The 22,887-nt window shown below is 43.4% G+C and overlaps 1 long non-coding RNA gene across 4 annotated transcripts in view; it reads right to left on the bottom strand.

Annotated features, from left to right (window-relative positions):
• The window catches only part of LOC109027663 (uncharacterized), a 129,548-nt gene extending 107,446 nt beyond the window's left edge, over positions 1–22,102 (bottom strand). For 3 of the 4 annotated variants that reach the window (XR_008667127.2, XR_008667126.2, XR_008667128.2), the window contains exons 1-2: positions 21,468–22,102; positions 12,857–12,945 (exon numbers count right to left, since the gene is read on the bottom strand). This is a non-coding gene — a long non-coding RNA (uncharacterized lncRNA). The remainder of the gene's footprint in view (positions 1–12,856; positions 12,946–21,467) is intronic. The other variant, XR_008667125.2, reaches the window with a different exon arrangement.
• Positions 22,103–22,887: the final 785 nt, after the last annotated feature.

The following is a 22,887-nucleotide window of genomic DNA, read 5'->3' as shown; positions in this document are numbered from 1 at the left end:
CAAAAGCCAAAATTGACAAATGGGATCTAATTAAACTAAAGAGCTTCTGCACAGCAAAAGAAACTACCATCAGAGTGAAAAGGCAACCTACAGAATGGGAGAAAATTTTTGCAATCTACTCATCTGACAAAGGGCTAATATCCAGAATCTACAATGAACTCAAACAAATTCACAAGAAAAAAAACAAACAACCCCATCAAAAATTGGGCAAAGGATATGAACAAACACTTCTCAAAAGAAGACATTTATGCAGCCAAAAGACTCATGAAAAAATGCTCATCGTCACTGGCCATCAGAGAAATGCAAATCAAAACCACACTGAGATACATCTCACACCAGTTAGAATGGCAATCATTAAAACGTCAGGAAACAACAGGTGCTGGAGAGGATGTGGAGAAATAGGAACACTTTTACACTGTTGGTGGGACTCTAAACTAGTTCAACCATTGTGGAAGTCAGTGTGGCGATCCCTCAGGGATCTAGAACTAGAAATACCATTTGACCCAGCTATCCCATTACTGGGTATAGACCCAAAGGATTATAAATCATGCTGCTATAAAGACACATGCACACGTATGTTTATAGCTGCACTATTCACAATAGCAAAGACTTGGAACCAACCTAAATGTCCAACAATGATGGACTGGATTAAGAAAATGTTGCACATATACACCATGGAATACTATGCAGCCATAAAAAATGATGAGTTCATGTCCTTTGTAGGGACATGGATGAAGCTGGAAACCATCATTCTCAGCAAACTATCACAAGGACAAAAAACCAAACACTGCCTGTTCTCACTCACAGGTGGGAATTGAACAATGAGAACACATGGACACAGGAAGGGGAACATTACACACCGGGGCCTGTTGTGGGGTGGGGGGAGAGGGGAGGGATAGCATTCACAGATATACCTAATGTTAAATGACGAGTTAGTGGGTGCAGCACACCAACATGGCACATGTATACATATGTAACTAACCTGCATGTCGTGCACATGTACCCTAAACCGTAAAGTATAATAATTAAAAAAAAAAAGAACGCTTGTCCTTGGATTTAAGGCCCACCTGGATAATCCAGGGTGGTCTCATCCTGAAGTCCTCCACTTAATTACATCTGCAAAAATGCTTTTTTCCAAGTAAAGTCACATTCACAGTTTCTGGGACATGTGTATATATTTTGAGGGGCCACCATTCCACTCCTACACCAACTCCTTTACATACTATGCTCAGAGATAGAAAAGGACAGAGGTAGCCTTATAGAGAAACCCGAATTTCAGACTGTTATTTGCTTGCTCTGATAATTTCCTGTCAGTCTTCCTCACCTTTGTCCTGTCACCAGATGTTCTAGATCACAGCCAGATGCCATGGGGAGATGTGTTTTTCTGTCTATGCTGGGGCCTGATGGCTGAGACATGCTTGGTCTGAAGGATTTTCTGAGGGTGGGGCTGACCCTGCCATACCCTGTGAGTTCAGCTTCTAAGCCAGTTACTTAACAGTGGACAAAAATAAATCACTTTGAAAAGGTGACCCAAAATGCTCTCAATAAACAGTAGCTATGATTGTTATTTCAAGGTCTGCCACAATTGATCTGGACAGTCTGCATATAGCCTACACTTGGTGCCAGTTTCTTAAAGAAAGCATCCAGACCACAGAGGCAGCCTTGGTATCTAATCACTTTTGCTCTCAGCTTTCCACACTGCAGATATAGCAGTAAGCATCATTTGTATCTGCAGCCTCCAAAACCCTTCGGTACCTCCTAGGAAACAGTGGTCCCCATTATGGTGTTAAGTACCTAGCTTTGGAATATTGGGCTGGGTGCTGTCATGATGGCCAAATTAGGGTAAAAGTGAAATGAGTCTTCAGCTGCTGCAAGGATGTACTGATGGCTGGATTCCAGCAAGCCCTTTCCCCCTTTGGTGGGTGTTGTTTAGAGTAGTTATGACTGAGATGCGGTGGATGGGTTGGTCATATCTAACAAGCCTCACGAATGACAAAATGATTCCCTTCTGAGGACCTTTCACTACAGCAATACAGAATGTTTTTGTTTCATCCCAGAGAGATGTTCACAACATTTTATCCAATGAGAAAACCAAATGATAGCAGACTATTTGGACTATAGCAGACTATATAGGATGATATTACATAACGAAATGCCCGGGCCCCATTATGGTATTTTCTTCTCTACTCTATTTTTCTCTATAGCACTTACCTTCATTTATATATGTAATTTATGTGCCTTGTTAACGCCCCCTCTTCCTCTGCACCATGAATGTAATAAGCTCCATGCCCCATAACGCAATAGATACTCAAAACATATTATTAGTTTAATGAAAAAATTAAACCCTAACTGTCCTCTGACAATCCTAATCATAACCTCCACATGAAGGAAAAGGAGTTAGTCTGGTCTCTAGCCACAAGTCTAACTTTCAGCAGCTAAAAACCCTATTCGCCTCTCCTTAGTGTGTTCAAGAACAGCAACGATATCAATATGACTGGGATGTAATGAACTAGGGAGAGGGAAGTCAGAGATACAGTTGGAAGACAATGAAGGTGGATGTTTGTCAAGCTTCTGGACTAACAATTCCACTCTGATTTTCTGGGGGCCTGTTACTCCAGGGCTCCTGATTCCTATTTCTGAATCTTTCAACAGTATCTACGACTGCACAGGGTGTATCTATGTCTGGACAGGGAACAACCTGGAAATGCTTAGGAGAATTCTGTTTGAAGAAAGCTTTTGTTTATTTAACACACATTGTGTTCAGGGACCTAGGCTAGATAATCTTACACTCATCATTTTATTTAACACTGTAAAATTATACATTCCTTACCCATGAAAATGTCCAGTTCATCTGTCTCTTTCATTCCCATACTTCTCTCCCATAGGCTGCAACCAAGCCTCTAATCATCAGCTCCTGTTACTGCTCTCAACAAATTAGGTCACTTATGGCTTTACTAATTTCCCTTTCAACTTAAAATATTCAAGCTCTAATTAACCAGTTTAGATTGGGTTATGCTGCAGTTACAAATGACTCCCAAGTCTCAGACACTTACAACCAGAAAAGTTTGTTTGCTCACTCCAGCTACATATTGATCTTGGGTAGGCTGTGACCCTTCTCTACGTAATTTTCATTCTGGGCCCTTGGTTGGGGGAGTCGCTCCTACCTGGAATACTGGCAGAGGAAAAAAAGTTGGTGTTGAGCTACATCATGGTTCTTAAAATTTCTGCTCACAAGTAACACCTGTCACTTCTACTCACATTTCACTGGCAATAGCAAGTCACCTGGCTACGCTGATATCAATGGGCTAGATATAGCATAATCCTCCCCCAGGGAGGGGCACTGCATATTTTTCAGCAATAATAGAACATACCAAAAGTGCATCCCTGTGGAGGCACACTCACTGTACCTGTCCTCCCGAGCCCTCTTATCCTTCTTCCATACACACTGTGCCAAACACAGAACCTGGATCCACTCCCCCGCCATCTTGACTCTGGCTCTCAGACTGCCCCATGTTATTGGAGGCTGTGCCCTCTCTGATGGTGCCAGTCCACATTCATGCTTGGGTTTTCCTCCTTTGCTGGACCACATGATGCCCACTCATCTTTTCTTTTTCCCCTCATTAACTCTGATATTTGTCTGTTATTTTCAAGTTCACTCTCACAACATCCCAAGCCCTTCAGTACCTGCAGAAGATGAGCCTCCTGTTTTTTATGGAAAACAGGGGCCTATAAGTATGAATTCTTCTAAAACTTGTAAACCCTTCTCTGCATTCCTTTTCTCCTCTCTGCTCTGTTTTTCTCCACAACACTTATTTATCACCATTGACATACTTAGCTTATAAATCTTGTATGTTGGTTAAAATTAGGTGTCAACTTGATTGGATTGACAGCTGCCTAGAATATTGTTCCTGAGTGTGTTTGTGAGGGTGTTGCCAGAGGAGACTGACATTTGAGTTGGTGGACTGGGAAGGAAGACCCACCCTCAAGGTGGGTGGGCACCAGTCAATCAGCTGCCAGAGGAGCTAGAACAAAGCAGGCCGAGGAAGGTGGGATAAGCTTGCTAGGGGAGGCTTCTGCCAGAAGCCTTTTTTTCTTCTTCCCGTGCAGGAAGCTTGCTTCCGTTCCTCCTGATCTTGGATGTGGGAAAAAGAAAGAGAGATCAGATTGTTAATGTGTCTGTATACAAAGTAGACATAAGAGACTCCATTTTAATCTGTAACCCTACCCCCAAACCTGTGCTCCCTGAGACTTGTGCTGTGTCAACAACTCAGGGTTAAATGGATTTAGGGTTATGCAGGATGTTCTTTGTTAAACAAATGCTTGAAGGCAGCATGCTTGTTAAGAGTCATCACCACTCCCTAATCTCAAGTACCCAGGGACACAAAACACTGCGGAAGGCCACAGGGACCTCTGCCTAGGAAAGCCAGGTATTGTCCAAGGTTTCTCCCCATGTGATAGTCTGAAATATGGCCTCGTGGGAAGGGAAAGACCTGACCATCCCCTAGCCCGACACCCATAAAGGGTCAGTGCTGAGGAGGATTAGTAAGAGGAAGGAACGCCTCTTTGCAGTTCAGACAAGAGGAAGGCATCTGTCTCCTGCCCGTCCCTGGGCAATGGAATGTCTCGGTGTAAAACCCGATTGTATATTCCATCTACTGAGATAGGGGAAAACCGCCTTAGGGCTGGAGATGGGACATGCGGGCAGCAATACTGCTCTTTAAGGCATTGAGATGTTTATGCATATATATCTCTGAAGCACAGCACTTAATTCTTTACCTTGTTTATGATGCAGAGACCTTTGTTCACGTGTTTACCTGCTGTCCTTCTCTCCACTATTATCCTATGACCCTGCCACATCCCCGTCTCTGAGAAACACCCAATAATGATCAATAAATACTAAGGGAACTCAGGGGCCATTGGGATCCTCTGTATGCTGAATGCCGTTCCCCTGGGCTCCCTTTTTCTTTCTCTATACTTTGTCTCTGTGTCTCTTTCTTTTCCAGGTCTCTCATTTCACCTAACGAAACACCCACAGGTGTGGAGGGGCAACCCACCCCTTCACTTGGACATCAGACTCCAGGTTCTTCTGCCTTTGGACTCTGGGACTTGCACCAGCAGCTTCCCCGAGGCTCTCAGGCCCTCAGCCTGAGACTTTAGTTTGCACTGCGGGCTTCCCTGGTTTTGAGGCTTTTGGACTTGGACTGAGCCACTACCAGCTTCTCTCTTTCCCCAGCTTGCAGACAGCCTACAGTGGGACTTTGCCTTGTAATCCTGTGAGCCGATTCTCTCTAATAAACTCCCTTTTACATATACATGTATCTGATTGATTCTGTCCCTCTGGAGAACCCTAGTACATCTTGTTTATTTTTTCTCTGCTGCCCTTTACTCTTCTAGGCTTACCTAGACTACCACCATTCCTTCCCGCTTTCCTATTCTAAAGTAAAAGTTGTTTTTTCTCGCTTAATGCATGGTATTTTGCCCATTTCCCATGGCTTCCCTCAGTCCTGCTCTGTTTATTCTTCTTGCTATCTTAAGAGGAAATTCCTGCCTCTTCCTTGGCTTTTTCCACTTGGTCTACGTACTGGTTTCTGTTGTTCTTAGAGACACACTGAGACGTTTCACGTCTCACTGCCACTTCTTGGAAGGGCTCTCTCTACCTGGTCTGCCTGCTAAGCAACCTCTTGGGGAGACACGGGCACTCCTGAGTTATCGAACTTGAGCTGTTTGGTGTTGGCATGTTAATTTATCTTCTTACACCACTTACCACTTCCTTAACGTCAAATATAAGAATAATTATAATTTTCCATGGTTGATGTGAAGAGTACAAATAACCTATACAAAATGCATTGCAGTTAGGAGGTAATAAATGGCAGTGAATGCCCTTATTAATATTATTCTATCAGTCTCAGCTGAGGTACCATCTGCTCTGTGAGCTCGACCCTGAATCATATCTAGTTCTTCCCTGGGTTCGTTGTGCTCTATTCTTAAATGCTTTAAAACAGTAATTATTCTGATTCTAATTAGTGGTCCTTCCCAGTAAAATTTTAATTTTTTAGATCTCTTTCCCCCACCCCTGCCCCAGCCTTAGCAGTATTTTCTTATGTCTTTTTTGTGTGTACAGCCTAAATCACTGGTCTTCTTTTATTTGTGGCTAAATAAATGTTTTGCTGGAAGAGTAAAGAGTTCCCATTTCCATGAGATCTATAGTTTTACAAAATGAATATATACATAATCCATGTAAATATTTCAATTTTAAAACAATTTTTAAATTTTTAGATAAAATTTAATTTGTGCACATGTGTATGTGTGTGAGACCAGAGATGGCAGTGGGGGGATCTCACTATGTTGAGCAGGCTGGTCTTGAACTCCTAGCCTCAAGCCACCCTCTTGCCTTGGCCTCCCAAAGTGCTGGAATTACAGGCGTGAACCATGCACCCAGACTCACTTTTTGTTTTAACAGATCCTAGAGTGAGAAAGCAAGTAGCACTGTGATAGAGTAGCTGGATAGGGAGCAGTTCCTGGAATCTGAAGAAAAGGAGGTGTGGAAAGGGCCAGTTGACAGAAGCTGTGGCCTTCAGGAGACAAGCTTTGAGATAAGAGAGCTGGGGGGCTAAATGTCCTGTGGTCTCGCCCTGTCTCCACTTGCCTTGTGATATTCTATTATCCTGTTAAGTACTTGATGTCTGTCACCCACACCTATTCATATACTCCCTCCTCTTTTGAAACTCCCTAATAAAAACTTGCTGGTTTTTGTGGCTCGTGGGGCATCACGGATCCTACCAATGTGTGATGTCTCCCCCGGACGCCCAGCTTTAAAATTTCTCTCTTTTGTACTCTGTCCTTTTATTTCTCAAGCCAGATGACGCTTAGGAAAATAGAAAAGAACCTACGTGATTATCGGGGCAGGTCCCCCGATATCTGGCGCCCACGTGGTCTTTTTTCCTAAGTGCATGAGGGAACCGGATTCCCTTTGGTAGGTGCGGTGAAACGTCAATCGGCTTGGCGCACAGATAAGCGTGTTCAACTCCCCGACGAGTGGTGAGTAATCTGTGTAAGGTCTGGTTTAACTATGGGTCATGTGTAATCTAACAAACTCCTGTTAAAACAGGTAACCATGAAAAATATGATCACTCTATTCAGGGCAGTAGAAAAATACTGTTCTTGGTTTCCTGAAAAAGGAACCGTGTATATAAAATTGTGTGATTGTGTTCGTAAAGCATTCCGAAAACTGGTCTCGGCAGGGTATTATGTTCCCATCACTGTTTGGGGTGCTTGGTGCGTGCCATCTTAGTGGCTTGCCAATCTCGTGACCCCCTGCAGTTGCCGCAGTTTTCTGCCTTTTCCTCAGTTTCTCTGCCTTTTTCTCAACCTTCCTCTCCCACATGGCCTTCGTTCAGACTCTCCCTTCAGCTACTCCTCCCCTACCTAACGATTCTGAAAATTCGATTTCTAACTCTGGTAACTTTGGCTTAAAGTTACCCCCTACATTTCTTACTTCTTCTCAGGAAAAGCCGGTACTTCAAACTTCTGCGGCTGTGACTCACAAAGCCCGGTACCATAAATATGCTAATTCTTCTCTCTTCAAACCTCCAGCATCAACTAATGGCTCTGGGACCAAACTACAATTTACCTATCATTCTCCAGGCCCTCCCCCATCCACTACAGCCCCTCACCCTCCTGTCGTTCCAGTTCCTCAACCAGTCTGCGTCGATATGCGCCGCTCAGTCTTACGTTTTTAAAAACAATTTAAGGATGCTTGTACTCAGTATGGTCCTACTTTTCCTTATGTTCAAATGGTATTGCAAACTTTTTATACTGAGGTCGTTTTGCTTCCTTTAGACTGTGATCTTTTGGCAAAAAGCTGTTCTAAGTCCACCTCAGCCTGGTGGTCACAGGAGGCCTGTTTACAGGCTCAGCTAAATCGGAGTAATGGCATTCTAATTACTCAGGCTCAGCTCACAGGCTCCGATAGTTTCTCTGATGCTTATGCCCAATTAAACTTTGATACTCTTACCACAGAACAAGTAACAAAAGTGTGTATGAGAGCTTGGGATAAATTACACTCCCCAGCCCAAGCTCTTGTTTCTTTTACTACTGTTAAACAAGCTCAATTGCTTTTACTACCTAATATCCTTTTAAACAAAGGAGATAAGACACTTGGCCCTGGGATTCAGCAGTGGCCGCTTTCTAAAGAAAAACTGGAGGCTTTAAATCAATTGGTTTCTGAGCAGTTACAACTTGGAAATGTGGAACCTTCTCTTTCCCCTTGGAATTCTCCTATGTTTCTAGTAAAAAAGAAATCAGGCACATGGTGGATGGTAACCGATTTAAGGGCCATTAATGCTGTAATTAAACCTATGGGGGCCGTCCAACCCGGCATGCCTGCCCCTGCTTTAATACCTAAAGATTGGCCTCTCATATGATCTTAAATAGTTTTTTTATATATATATCGCTTTACATAAATCGGATTGTGAAAATTTTGCTTTTACTGTACCATCTATCAATAATCAGGAGCCTGTAGCTCATTATCAATGGAAAGTACTTCCTCAGGGAATGCTAAATAGCCCTACAATCTGCCAGCTTTATGTTGGACAAGTGCTTTCACCAGTTTGAGCCCGATTTCCCGAGGCCTATATTCTTCATTATATTGATGATACTTTAATTTCTGCCCCCACTGATAAAAAATTAATTGACTGTTACCAAATTTTGAGCCGCTGTGTTACAGAGGCTGGATTACACATTGCTCAGGATAAAATTCAACAGACCACTCCTGTTCAATATTTAGGAATGGTGGTCGATAAACAATATATTCAACCTCAAAAAGTTCAAATTAGGAGAGATTCTTTAAAAACTTTAAATGACTTCCAAAAACTTTTGGGTAACATTAATTATTTAAGACCTACTTTAAACATTCCGACCTATGCCCTGTCTAACTTGTTCTCTATGCTGCGGGGAGATTCTGATCTCCGCAGCCCTAGGACTTTGACCCCTCAGGCTTTACTGGATCTGGAATTTGTAGAGGAAACAATCCAGACTGCCCAGTTATCTAGAGTACAGCCATTTCAGCCTCTTCAGCTTCTGGTTTTTGCTTCATTACACTCCCCTACTGGACTAATAGTTCAACATGATGATTTAGTGGAGTGGTGTTTTCTTCCTCATTCTGTGTCAAAAATTTTATCTAGACCAAATAGCCATATTAATTGGACAGGTTCGGTGCAGAATACTTCAAATTTCTGGATTTGATCCAAATGTAATTGTAGTTCCTTTAAATCAGCTCGAAGTTCAAGCTGCCTTTCAACATTCTGTACTGTGGCAAATTCACTTGGCTGATTTTATTGGTGTTATTGACAATCATTATCCATAAAAACAAATTGTTTGATTTTATAAAAATAACGTCTTGGGTGGTTCCTCGATTACCCAAAAATCAACCCATTCCTGAGGCCGTTACAGTATTCACTGATGGCTCTAGTAATGGCAATGCTGGCTATACAGGTCCTGCAGACAAACTTATTTCTACCTCTTATACTTCTGTTCAAAAGGCGGAGTTAATTGCTGTGATTACTGCCTTACAGGATTTCCCCAAACCTTTAAATATTGTCTCTTATTCTACTTAACGTGGGGAAGAGGATATGCTTGTATTTCACCAGGAGATCATCAATCCCCTGTCTGGGTATCCACCAGAAGACTCAAGCTTCTTGTGAATACTGAAAAAACCACAGTGAAGAGAGAGACGTCTGTGTCAGAGACTGCCTTCAGATGTGGTGAGATCTGTGCCGACTCCTCAGAAACAGGCACACCAAATCACAATGGGTGTAGGTCAATCCTCCCTGATGGCAGTGGAGACCCATCTAACTAATCACACTTCTCCTGATTACCTTTCTTTTTCTCCTTACAAACCTAAATATCTCACCATTTCTATTAGCCTGAATATAACATCCCTCTGTTCTTCTCTTTCTCCTTCAGCACTCCATCTCGCTTACACTAGGTTTTATTTAATGATTCTCCTCCTTATACTTTCTGTCTCACCAGTTTCCTCTCACACTGATTTACCTGCTACACATAATTATTCTTATTGGGCTTATGTGCCTTTTCCTCCACTTATTCGTCCTCTCACCTGGATAGATGCTCCCGCAGAAATCTACACTAACGATAGTGTGTGGATGCCTGGAGCCATAGACGACCCTTGCCCTGCTCAACCAGGAGAAGAAGGCACTGCATTTAATGTTACCATGGGTTATAAATACCCCCCTCTGTGCCTCGGACATGCACCTGGTTGCATCCATCTAGAAACTCAGTTCTGGGCTGCTTATCTTTCAGAAACATCAGCTACAGATAAAATGGGACATTTGGTCTCTGGCCTCTCCCTTTCTCCTTTAAAACAAATGAAAGGAGGAGTAATGGGAGGTACCGCATACTTTCAATGTAAACCTGCAGGAAAACCATGCCCTAAACATTTTGAGGGCCCATCTAAAAGTTTTAATTTGGGAAGATTGTATTAACTCACATGCAGTAATATTAAAAAATGACTCATATGGTTTAGTAATAGACTGGGCACCAAAGGGCTATTTAAAAAAACAATTGCTCCTCTGTGGAAGGGAATGCCTGGAGGCTACTTATTTTATTTCTTATCAGGAGAAAGAGAATCATCATTCTACTTTGCATACAAGGATCAGCTCATTCTTTCCCTTAAAATGAGAAGATAAAGGCATTACCCACCCCATGCCTCATATGACACTCCCTATTCTGAACCCAGAACACCCAGAACTTTGGAAATTGGCTATTGCCATGTCTGGACTGCGAGTATGGGAAGGAAAAACTATTTTGACTGTTGTTCCCACTACAGTCCCACTCTCTCAGTATCAACATAGACCCAGACATTCTGCTTTACTTACCTCCAAACTGACTGTTCCCATACAGAGTTGCGTTAAGCCTCCTTACATGCTATTGGTAGGAAATATCAAAATTTGGATGAATAATCAAACTGTCCAATGTGTCAATTGTCATCTATACACTTGTATTAACTCACATTTTGACTCCAGGAAAAGTGTAATGTTGGTTCGAGCTCGAGAAGGAATCTGGATTCTGATAACTTTACCTAGACCTTGGGAACCCTCCCCCTCAATACATTTAATTAATGAAGTGGTACAACGAATTCTAAAAAGATCTAAGAGATTTGTTTTCACTTTAATCGCTGTTATCATGGGCCTAATTACAGTCACTGCAATGGCCACCACTGCCAGAATGGCATTACACCAGTCTATTCAAATGGCTCATTTTGTTAATGATTGGCAAGCCAATTCCACTCAAATGTGGAATTCTCAACAAGGCATGGATCAAAAATTGGCAAATCAAATTGATGATTTAAGACAGTCTGTTATTTGGCTTGGAGATCGGGTAGTGAGTCTAGAACATCGCATGCAAATGCAGTGCGATTGGATTACTTTGGATTTCTGCATCACCCCGTATTCCTATAACAAGACTGATCATTCATGGGAAATGGTCGAAGGACACCTTCTAGGTAGAAAAGATAATTTATCATTGGACACAACTAAATTAAAAAAACAAATTTTTGAATCCTCCCAAGCTCACTTATCCATCGTGCCTGGAGCTCAGGCGTTAGATCAGGTGGCAGAAAATCTTTATGGATTAAACCCCACAACTTGGATTAAGTCTATTGGGGGCTCCACTGTAGTAAATTTTGGAATTATGTTTCTCTGCTTAATCAGCTTGCTTTTAGTGAGCCGTACCAGTCAAATAATCCTGTGTCAAAATCGAGAGAACGAACAAGCCTTCATCACCATGGCACATTTATATAAAAAGAAAGGGAGAGATGGGACCCCAAACGGAGGGACCAGCTGAAGCCATGACAGAAGAACATGGATTATGAAGATTTTATGGACATTTATTAGTTCCCCAAATTAATACTTTGTAATATCTTATGCCTGTCTTTACTGCAATCTCTAAACATAAATTGTGATGATTTCATGGACACTTATCACTTCCCCAATCAATACCCTTGTGATTTCCTATGCCTGTCTTTACTTTAATCTCTTAATCCTGTCAGTCGAGAAGGATGTATATCATCTCAGGACCTGTAATAACTGCATTAAGTACACAAATTGTACAGCATGTGTGTTTGAGCAATATGAAATGTGGGCACCCTGAAAAAAGAACAGGATAACAGCAATTTTCCAGGGAATAAGACAGATAACCTTAAACTCTGACCACTGGTGAGCCGGGCAGAACAGAACCATATTTCTCTTCTTTCAAAAGCAAATGGGAGAAATATCGCTGAATTCCTTTTCTCAGCATGGAACGTCCCTGAGAAAGAGAATGCGCACCTAGGGTTAGGTCTCTGAACTGGCCCCCTGGAGCGTACCTGTCTCTTATGGTCGAGATTGCAGAGGTGAAATAAACTCCAGTCTCCCATAGCACTCCCAGGCTTATTAGGAAGAGAAAATTCCCACCTAATAAACTTTGGTCAGACAGGTTGATCTCAAAACCCTGTCTCCTGATAAGATGTTATCAATGACAATGGTGCCAAAACTTCATTAGCAATTTTAATTTCACTTCGGTCCTGTGGTCCTGTGATCTTGCCCTGTCTCCACTTGCCTCGTGATATTCTATTACCCTGTTAAGTACTTGATGTCTGTCACCCACACCTATTCATATACTCCCTCCCCTTTTGAAACTCCCTAATAAAAACTTGCTGGTTTTTGTGGCTTGTGGGGCATCATGGATCCTACCAATGTGTGATGTCTCCCCCGGACACCCAGCTTTAAAATTTCTCTCTTTTGTACTCTGTCCTTTTATTTCTCAAGCCAGTCGACGCTTAGGAAAATAGAAAAGAACCTACCTGATTATCAGGGCAGGTCCCCCGATAGTGTTGGGTGGTGGTAATGCAATGATGAAGATGGCAGGCATGCCTCTGCCCTCCAGGAGTTTCTAGGATACACAGGGGGACAAACAAAAAATAAGTAAATCCATGAAAGAACTATAGGTGGAACCTGCCCCTAATATTTCAATGTAGATTCTTTCTATTTTCCATAAGTGTCAGGCAGCTGAGAAATAAAGAGAGACACTACAAAGAGAGGAATTTTACAGCTGGGCTGCTGGGGGTGACATTACACATCAGTAGGACCGTGATGCCCCCTGAGCCTCAGATGAGCAAGTTTTTATTAAGGGCTTCAAAAGGGGAGGGGGTGTAAGAACAGAGAGTAGGTACAAAGGTCACATGCTTCAAAGGGTAAAAAGCAGAACTACTACTAAGGGTCTAACAAAGATCACATGCTTCTGAGGGAACAGGACAAAGGGCAAAATCAGAACTACTGAGAAGTGTCCAGCAAAGATCACAAAGCAAAGGACAAAAGCAGAACCACTGATAAGGGTCTATGTTCATTCACGCATGTATTGTCTTGATAAACATCTTAAACAACAGAAAACAGGGTTCAAGAGCAGAGAACCAGTCTGACCACAGATATATCAGGGCGGAGTTTTTCTCCACCCTAGTAAGCCTTTGGGTACTGCAGGAGACCAGGGTGTATCTCAGTCCTTATCTTAACCGCATAAGACAGACATTCCCAGAGTGGCCATTTATAGACCTTCCCCCAGGAATGCATTCCTTTCCCAGGGTATTACTATTAATATTCCTTGCTAGGAAAAGAATTTAGTGATCTCTCTCCTACCTGCACATCTGTTTATAGACTCTCTGCAAGAGGAAACATATGGCTCTTTTTGCCCAACCCTGCAGGCAGTCAGACCTTATGGTTGTCTTCCTTTGTTCCCTAAAAATTGCTGTTATTCTCTTCTTTTTCAAGGTGCACTGATTTCATATTGTTGAAACACACATGTTTTACAATCAATTTGTACAGTTAACACAATTATCACAGTTGTCCTGTGGTGATGTACTTCCTTAGCTTATAAATATAACAGAATTAAGAGATTAAAGACAGGCATAAGAAATTATAAAAGTATTATTTGGGAACTGATAAATGTCCATGAAATCTTCACCATTTATGTTCCTCTGCCATGGCTCCAGCCAGTCCCTCTCCATTTGGGGTCCCTGACTTCCCACAACAAGAAACGATAAGAGATTAAGGTGGAGAAGAGCAGGGAAGTCCACTTTATAAAGGGGTCAGGAAAGAGCTGTCTGTGGAAGCACCATTTTAGCTGAGACCTAAAGGATGGTCTAATCTGGGGAGGTGCAGAGGAAAATCATTCCAGGCTGAAGCAGCAAGTGCAAAGGCCCTGTTGTGGAAAAAGGTTTGAAAGTCCAAGAAAACAAAAGGAGGCCATAGTGGCTGAAACAGAGTAGGCCAAGGGCAGGAGATAGGAGAGGGCTGGAGAGGTGGCAGGAACAGGCAGAAGACTTGGGGTCTCGATTTTATTCTATGTACCATGGGCAGGAAAGGCAGGGATGAGACTCAATGGACACCTTAAGATCACTGAAGCTGCCAGGTAGGAAATGGATTGCTGAGCATGGAGAGCAGGTGCAGAGTACCAGTTAAGACCAGTTAGGAGGCTGCTGCTGTAGCCCAGCTGAGATAGTGGTGTCCTAGGCAAAGACAATGACAGTGAAGCTAGAGAGAGTGGACAAGTTGGATAAAGTTTAGAATCACAGGACTTGCTGACTGGAGAAGAGGGCAAAAGCAGAGTTAGCACAACACATGAGTTATGACCACCTTGAGCAGCTCAGCAGGGGTTGGTGCCATTTACAGAACAGAGATGGCATGGACAGAGCCCATGGAGAAGGAGGAGGAAAAAGAGAGCTTGGCTTTGGGTTTTTTTAAGACAGGGTCTCTGGCTGTGTCACCCAGGCTGGAGTGCATTGGTGCAATCATAGCTCTTTGCAGCCTCAAACTCCTGGGCTCAAGTGATCCTCCTGCCTCAGCCTGCCATGTAGCAGGACTACAGATCCTACAGATGCACATCACCATGCCTAGCTTTTTGTTTTGTTTTGTTTTATTTTTGTAGATAGGGAGTCTCACTGTGTTTTCCAGGCTGGCTTCAAACTCCTGGCCTCAAGTAATCCTCCCACCTCAGCCTCCCATAGCACTGGGATTACAGCCATCACCTACCACTCCAAGCCATGAGTTTGGCTTTGGATGTAACAAGGTTGAGGTGTTCATGAGTTGACAAGTGGAAAAAACAAGAAAGAAGTTGAGTGTTTAAGACTGCTGTTTGAAGGAGAAGTCTAGCCTCAAGACAAAAGTTCAGGACTCATCAGTTGAGAAATGGCACTGAAAATTATGTAAATGGATAAGCTCAGCTAGCAAACAAGTCCAGAGAGAGCAGGAAGTCCAGAGAGAGCAGCACTGGGCTATGCATCTGGCCTAATGCCGCCCCGCTCCTCCCAATCCCTGTGTTATGCTGGAGAGGGTTCAGCCTCTGGTGAGTTTCACCAAACCCCCACATCTCTTTCTTCTGAGACCTTCTCTAAAATCCCCTCTTTTATACTTAGTGAAATGGGATTCTCTTTTTCCCATCCAGCTTAAGCAAAAACTTTTGACTATGAGAAGAATGAGGATGCATTTAGTATCTGTTCTGCATGGCTAATTCCATCAAAGATTTCTCATTATTCATGCCTGGCAGTCTCATTTTCTTCTTTTGCCTCTAAGAGCACAGTCGTAGCCTTAATTACTGACCTTTTCACTCTTCTAATACCAGCGATTTCCCCCATTTTGGTTCTCAGGAAGTTCTGTTCACAGAATTATCTCCTGAATCCTCACCTGGAGATAAAAATTGTTCTCTGTGGCCATTTCTTCCCCCTCTAATTCTTATTAAAAAACTCATGATCTCTGTGCATCAAATATTAAACTGAAGCTCAACAGATCATGATTCTCGCTTCTCTCTCTCTCCGGCCTGTGGGTTAACAGGTTTGCAACATTTGCACAGAAGACACCAAATTCTCAGGAGGCCAGAGTTTCCAAAGGTACTGGTCACTCTTGCTCTCTTTCTCCTGCTCAAAATTCAGCACTAGAGAGTGTTACACCATTGCACCTGCAGAGGAGTTCATCTGACTCTAGGGACTACAGAGGAGAGAGATGGACAAATTACAGGCATTCAGAAAATGACTACCACAATGGGGAAGAAAATGAAAGTCAAACCAAATAAGCAATGGTCAAAAAAAAAAAAAATCTAGAGGGCAGCTGCAGTGGCTCACAAGTGTAATCCCGGCACTTTGGGAGGCAGAGGCAGCTGGATCACTTGATATCAGGGGTTCGAGACCAGCCTGGGCAACATAGTGAAATCACATCTCTACTAAAAATACAAAAATTAGCCAGGTGTGGTGGCAGGCACCTGTAATCCCAGCATTTTGGGAGGCTGAGGTGGGTGGATCACCTGATGTCAGGAGTTTGAGACCAGCCTGGCCAACATGGGGAAACCCTATTTCTATTAAAAAATACAAAAATTAGCCAGGTGTGGTGGCAGGTGCCTGTAATCCCAGCTACTTGGGAGGCTGAGGCAGGAGAATTGCTTAAACCCAGGAGGCAGAGGTTGTGGCGAGCAAAGATTGCACCACTGCACTCCAGCCTGGGCAACAGTGAGACTTTGTCTCAAGAAAACAACAACAACAACAACCTAGAGATGTCCGTCCAGGCTGAAGAGAATATTCCAGAGCAGAGGTTGGGACACTATGGCCCATGGGCCAAATCTGAACTGCTTGCACATGTGTTTGTCAATAAAGTTTTATTGAAACACAGCCATGCACATTTGCTACATATTGTCTATGGCTGCTGGATTTGGCTGTTCTCTCATGCTATAAAGAAATACCTGAGGCTGGGTAATACATAAAGAAAAGAGGTTTAATTGGCTCACAGTTTTGTAGGCTATACAGGGAGCATGACACTGACATCTGCTGAGCTTCTGTGGAGGCCTCAGGAAACTTACAATGATGGCAGAAGGTGAAGCGGAAGCAAGAGAGTAAGGAGGGAGGTGCTACACACTCGTAAACAACCCGATCTTGCCGGAACTCACTCACTATTGCAAGGACAGGACCAAAAGGATGATGCTAAATCATTCATGAGAAATCCACCCCCATGATCCAATCTCTTCCCACCAGGCCCCACCTCTAACACTGGGGGCAGCTTTTATCTTGGCTTTTTCACTGGCAGCCCCTTCCTCAAGGACTTAACTTGTGCAAGCTGACTCTTAGCACATCTAAGAATGCAATTAACTGATAAGATACTGTGGGGCGAGCAATATCCGCAGTTCCCAGGAATTTGTCCGATTGATAATGCCTAAAGCCCCACGTCTATCACTTTGTAATAGTCTTAAAGCCCTTAGACCTAGAACTGTTTACTTTCCTGTAACAATTTATCCTTTTAACTTTTTTGCCTACTTTACTTCTGTAAAATTCTTTTAACTAGACCCGTTTCCCCTTTCTAAACTGAAGTATAAAAGAAAATCTAGCCCCTTCTTCGGGGCCAAGAGAACTTTAAGAGTTAGCTATTTCTTGGCCGCCAGCTAAATAAGCAGACTCTTAATTCATGTGAAAGTGTGGCATTTTCTCTAACTCATTCAAGTACAACATTTGGAGGCCCCAGCGAGAAACGCCACGAGGCGAGAGCCGGGCTCGCTCCGGGCTCCCCCAGAAGGACGGCCGGCTTGTGGGGAGGTGCCCCCTACAAAAAAATTTTCAGGTCCTCGAAGGGTGACCATCTTCCAGAGGAGAGCGGATCGACTACCTTGTGGGTGCCCATAAAAATTCCACCTCTGAGTCCTCGACTTCTGACCCTGAGGTCAGGTAGGTCAGATTTGACTTCAGTTCTAGTAAGAGGGAAGCGGCCCTGATGAGGTTGTCCCTCTTTTGACTCTGCCTGTTTCTCTAGGACATTAGAAAGTAGAGCCCTGGTTTTCTGTTAGGCACCTCTGTGTCTCTTTCTAGGAGGGAAGTGGCCCTGACAGGGGCCCTCCCTTGACTCAGTCCACATCCCAGGCTGCTGGAGGACTGAGTCCTGGTTTCTGGCAGACCGGTCACTCTCTCTCTCTTTTTGTATCTCTCATCTTTCTCTTGTTCAAGTTTCTTGAAGAATCTCCAAGAAAGAAAAAAAAAACTGTTATATACTCTGTGTGAATAATGAATGAATGAGGGAGGACAAGGGTTTGCGCTTGTCCTCCAGTTTGTAGCTCCACGGCGAAAGCTACGGAGTTCAAGTAGTCCCTCACCTGCGGTTCCGTGGCGACCTCATGAGGCTTAAGGCAGCATCAGGCATAGCTTGATCTGAGCCGGAAGTTTATACCGGCCTGCCAATGCTAAGAGGAGCCCAAGTGCCCTCAGGGGGAGCGGCCAGGCAGGCATCTGACTGATCCCATCACAGGAAACCCTCCCCTTGTCTGTCTTAAAAAAAAAAAAAAAATAGGAAAAACTGTCATAACTGTTTACATGCCCTAAAGTCAACTGTTTGTTTTATATTGATTGTTCTGTTCAGCGTCTATTGTCTTGTTAGTAGTTGTCAAAGTTTTGCATGTCAAGACGTTGGTATTGCCCAAGACGTCTAAGTAAAAACTTCTTCAAAGTCCTTAGTGCTGATTTTTTGTCACAGGAGGTTAAATTTCTCATCAGTCTTTTAGGCTGGCCACCACAGTCCTGTCTTTTCTGCCAGAAGCAAGTCAAGTGTTGTTACAAGAACAAGTGTGAAAAACATTTGCTTGATTAAGATTTCTAGCACCATGAAAGTTGTAAGTATTTAGATCGTCATACCCCACGTCCAAGTGATTAGACGTCCTCTAAGCTAAACCAGTAGTGAGTTCAAAACAGCCACCCTGCAGATTTCCTTGCTCACCTCTCTTGTCATTCTGTAACTTTTCCTATGCCCTGAAATAGAACACTGTGTAAAGAAATGTACACCTGTACTGTTTTACTTCGTTGAGATTCTTACTCTGTTCCTCTGTGGCTACTCTCCCATCTTCAAAATGATCCGAGTAGTCCTTTTCCAGCTTGTCCCTGCCCCCTATCCCGCACATCTCGTTTTACGGTGCGACAGCAAGTTTACCGTCCCCAGGACTTGGCTCTGCTCTCACTCCTTAAACCCTTAAAAGAAAAAGCTAAGTTTAAGCTATTTGCGTTTAAGTCATAAAGACACCAAAAGTATTTAAAGTGCAGATCTAGAAGAAGAAGAAGAACGCCTAGATCAAACTGACCCAGAAGATCTCAGGCTGGCTCTAGTCCTCCTCCCTCTATCTTAAAGCTACAGCAATGTAGCAAGTAGTATTAGCTGTTGTAAGTTTTTCTGCTCTTTCTAGTCATATTGATTCTGTTCTTTCACTACTCCAGTCCCCCAAGAAATAAGTTTCTCTGTCCATGCTAAGTTTAATATCTATGCTCAAATCTTATTAAATTGCCTTCAAAAAAAAAAAAACACTTCCTCCCAGCCTTGTAAAGTTAAAGCCCTCTCCAATGTATGCTGCAGAATTTTCCTCTCAGTTTCTCAGAGGATTATAAAGCCCGCCTTAAAAAAGGCAAGCTCCAGACACTCTGCAAAATAAAATGGCCAGAGTTTAAAGTCAAGTGGCCCCCTGAAGGGTCATTGAACCTCACAATTGTTCAAGCTGTGTGGCAGGTTGTTACTGAAACTCCTAGCCACCCTGATGAGTTTCCCTACATTGATCAATAGCTAAGTTTAGTCAGGATCCACTCTCCATGGCTCCGTTCGTGCGCCATTCATAATTCTACCTCCAAGGTCCTCCTAAGCCAGACCGCGTTTTCGCCTCGACCCTCAGCCGGTTCAGCTCCCCCTGTACTGCCTCCCTCTGAAGAAGAGGAGAGTCTCCCTCACCCAGTCCCACCGCCTTACAACCAACCTTCTCCCTTAAAGTTATCCCATGTCTCCTCGACGACGTCCCCTGTAGGCTCGCCACCCATTGCCTCTCAATCATGACTGTGGCAGGAAGAAGTAGCCCCTCTCCTACCACTGAGAGAGGCACAAGTCCCTCCAGGTGATGAGCGCTCAGCACCCTTCTTAGTTTGTGTTCCTTTTTCTACTTCTGACTTATGTAATTCGAAAACCCATAATCCTCCCTTCTCTGAAAAGCCCCAGGCTTTGACCTCTCTGACAGAGTCTGTACTCCGGACTCACCCACCCACCTAAGATGATTGCCAACAGCTCCTTTTAACCCTTTTCACCTCTGAAAAGAAAGAACATATCCAAAAAGAAGCCAAAAAGTACTTCCTCACATCAGCCAATGGACCGGAAGAAGAAGCTAGAGACCTCCTTGAGGAGGTCTTTCCCTCTACCCGGCCTAACCAGGACCTAAATTCCTGAAGTAGAAAGGGAGCTTTAGACGATTTTCACCGGTATCTCCTTGCAAGTATTAAAAGAGCCTCTCAGAAACCCATAAACTTGTCTAAGACAAGCGAAGTTGTCCAAAGGCCCGATAAGTCACCAAGAACGTTTTTAGAGCGCCTCCAGGAGGCTTATCGGATTTACACCCCTTTTGACCCGGCAGCTCCCGAAAATAGCCGTGCTCTTAATTTAGCATTTGTGGCTCAGGCAGCCCCGGGTATTAAAAAGAAACTCCAAAAACTAAAAAGATTTGCTAGAATAAATATCAGTCAGCTTTTAGAAATAGCCCAAAAAGTTTTTGACAATCAAAAGTTTAAAAAACAAAAACAAGCAACACTGGCAGCTGAAAAGGCTGCTGATAAAGCATTCAAAAGACAAACAAAAATCTTAGTGGCAGCTATCCAAGAAGTACAGAATGAAATAGCCCGTTAATTCAGCATTAACTGAAGCCCCTGCTTTAGCCCTCCCTAATATCTCCATAAAAGCCAAGGAGTTGCTAAAAACGTGTTTACTCAGACTCTAAGACCCTAAAGACGCCCAGTGGCCTATTTGTCTAAGAGGCTAGATCCTGTGGCCTCTAGACGGCCAAGTTGTCTGCGAGCCGTAGCGGCTACAGCAAGCCTGGCCCAAGAAGATGATAAGTTAACTCTAAGCCAAAATTTAACCCTTACAGCTCCTCACGCCATAAAGACCTTACTACGAAGTGCTTCTGGCAAATAGATGTCAAATGCTCGCATCTTGCGGTATCAAAGTTTACTGTTAAATCAGCCTCGTTTGACTTTCTCTCCCACAGTGTTTCAATCCAGCTACACTACTTCCTGACTCAGACTCCACTATTCCTGCTCATGACTGTCAAGAACTGTTAGAAACTATCAAAACTGGCCGATCTGATCTTCAAGCTGTGCCCCTAGAAAAGGCAGATGCCGCCGTGTTCACAGACAGTAGCAGCTTCCTCAAGCAGGAAGTATGAAAAGCCAGTGCAGCTGTTACCACGGAGACAGATGTGTTGTAAGCTCAAGCTTTACCAGCGAACACCTCAGCACAAAAGGCTGAATTGATCGCCCTCACTCAGGCTCTCTGATAAAGTAAGAATAAACGTATTAACATTTACACTGACAGCAAGTATGCCTTTGTTACTGTGCATGTACGTAAAGCCATCTACCAGGAAAGCAGGCTACTCACCTCAGCAGGTAGCTGTGATCCACTGCAAAGGACATCAAAAAGAAAACATGGCCGTGGCCCATAGTAACCAGAAACCTGATTCAGCAGCTCAGGTCTCAGCGCGACTTTCAGTCACGCCTCTAAACTTGCTGCCCACAGTCTCCTTTCCACAGCCAGATCTGCCTGACAATCCCGTATACTCAACAACAACAACAAAAAAAACTGGCTTCGGATCTCAGAGCCAATAAAAATCAGGAAAGTTAGTAGATTCTTCCAGACTTTAGAATCTTCATACCCTGAACTCTTAAAGAAACGTTAATCAGTTACCTACAGTCTACCACCCATTTAAGAAGAGCAAAGCTACCTCAGCTCCTCCAGAGCCATTTTAAGATCCCCCGTCTTCAAAGCCTAACAGATTAAGCAGCTCTCCAGTGCACAACCTGCGCCCAAGTAAATGCCAAACAAAGTCCTAAACACAGCCCAGACCACTGTCTCTGAAAAAACTCGCCAAGAAAAAAGTAAGAAATTGACTTTAGAGAAGTCAAACCACACCAGGCTAAGTACAAATACCTTCTAGTACTAGTAGACACCTTCTCCAGATAGACTAAGGCATTTGCTACCGAAAACGAAACCACCAACACAGCAGTTAAATTTTTACTCAATGAAATCATCCCTCAATATAGGCTGCCTGCTGCCATAAAGTCTGATAATACAGCAGCCTTCACCTCGCCTATAGCTCAGTCAGTCAGTAAGGCCTTAAACATTCAATAGAAGCTCCATTGTGCCTATCAACCCCAGAGCTCCAGGCAAGTAGAACGCATGAACCACACCCTAAAAAATACTCTTACAAAATTAATCTTAAAAAAACAGTGTAAATTAAGTAAGTCTCCTTCCTTTAGCCCTACTTAAAGTAAGGTGCACCCCTTACCAGGCTAGTTTCTCACCTTTTGAAATCATGTATAAGAAGGCACCCCCTATCTCGCCTAAGCTATGAGATGCCAAATTAGCAGAAATATCACAAAATAATTTATTACAGTACCTATAGTCTCTCCAACAGGTACAAGATATTATCCTGCCACTTGTTCGAGGAGCCCATCCCAATCCAATTCCTGACCAAAGTCCTGCCATTCGTTCCAGCCACGAGACCTAGTGTTTGTTAAAAATTTCCAGAAAGAAAGACTCACTCCTGCTTAGAAAAGACCTCACACCGTCATCCTCACGACTCCAACTGCTCTGAAAGTAGACGGCATTCCTGCCTACATTCATCACTCCCGCATCAAAAAGGCCAACAGAGCCCAGCTCAAAACATAAGTCCCCAGACCTAAGTCAGGCCCCTTAAAACTGCACCTAAGTCAGGTGAGGCCATTAGATTCATTCTTTTTATCTACCTCACTTATTTGTTTTTGCCCGTTACATCCTCTGTGCCTTCCTACTCCTTTCT

This window comes from Gorilla gorilla, chromosome 6 (genome assembly GCF_029281585.2).
Source record: "Gorilla gorilla gorilla isolate KB3781 chromosome 6, NHGRI_mGorGor1-v2.1_pri, whole genome shotgun sequence".
NCBI classification, from domain to species: domain Eukaryota; kingdom Metazoa; phylum Chordata; class Mammalia; order Primates; family Hominidae; genus Gorilla; species Gorilla gorilla.
Note: the sequence above shows the minus strand (reverse complement) of the source record. Positions and strands in the feature narration are given on the sequence as shown.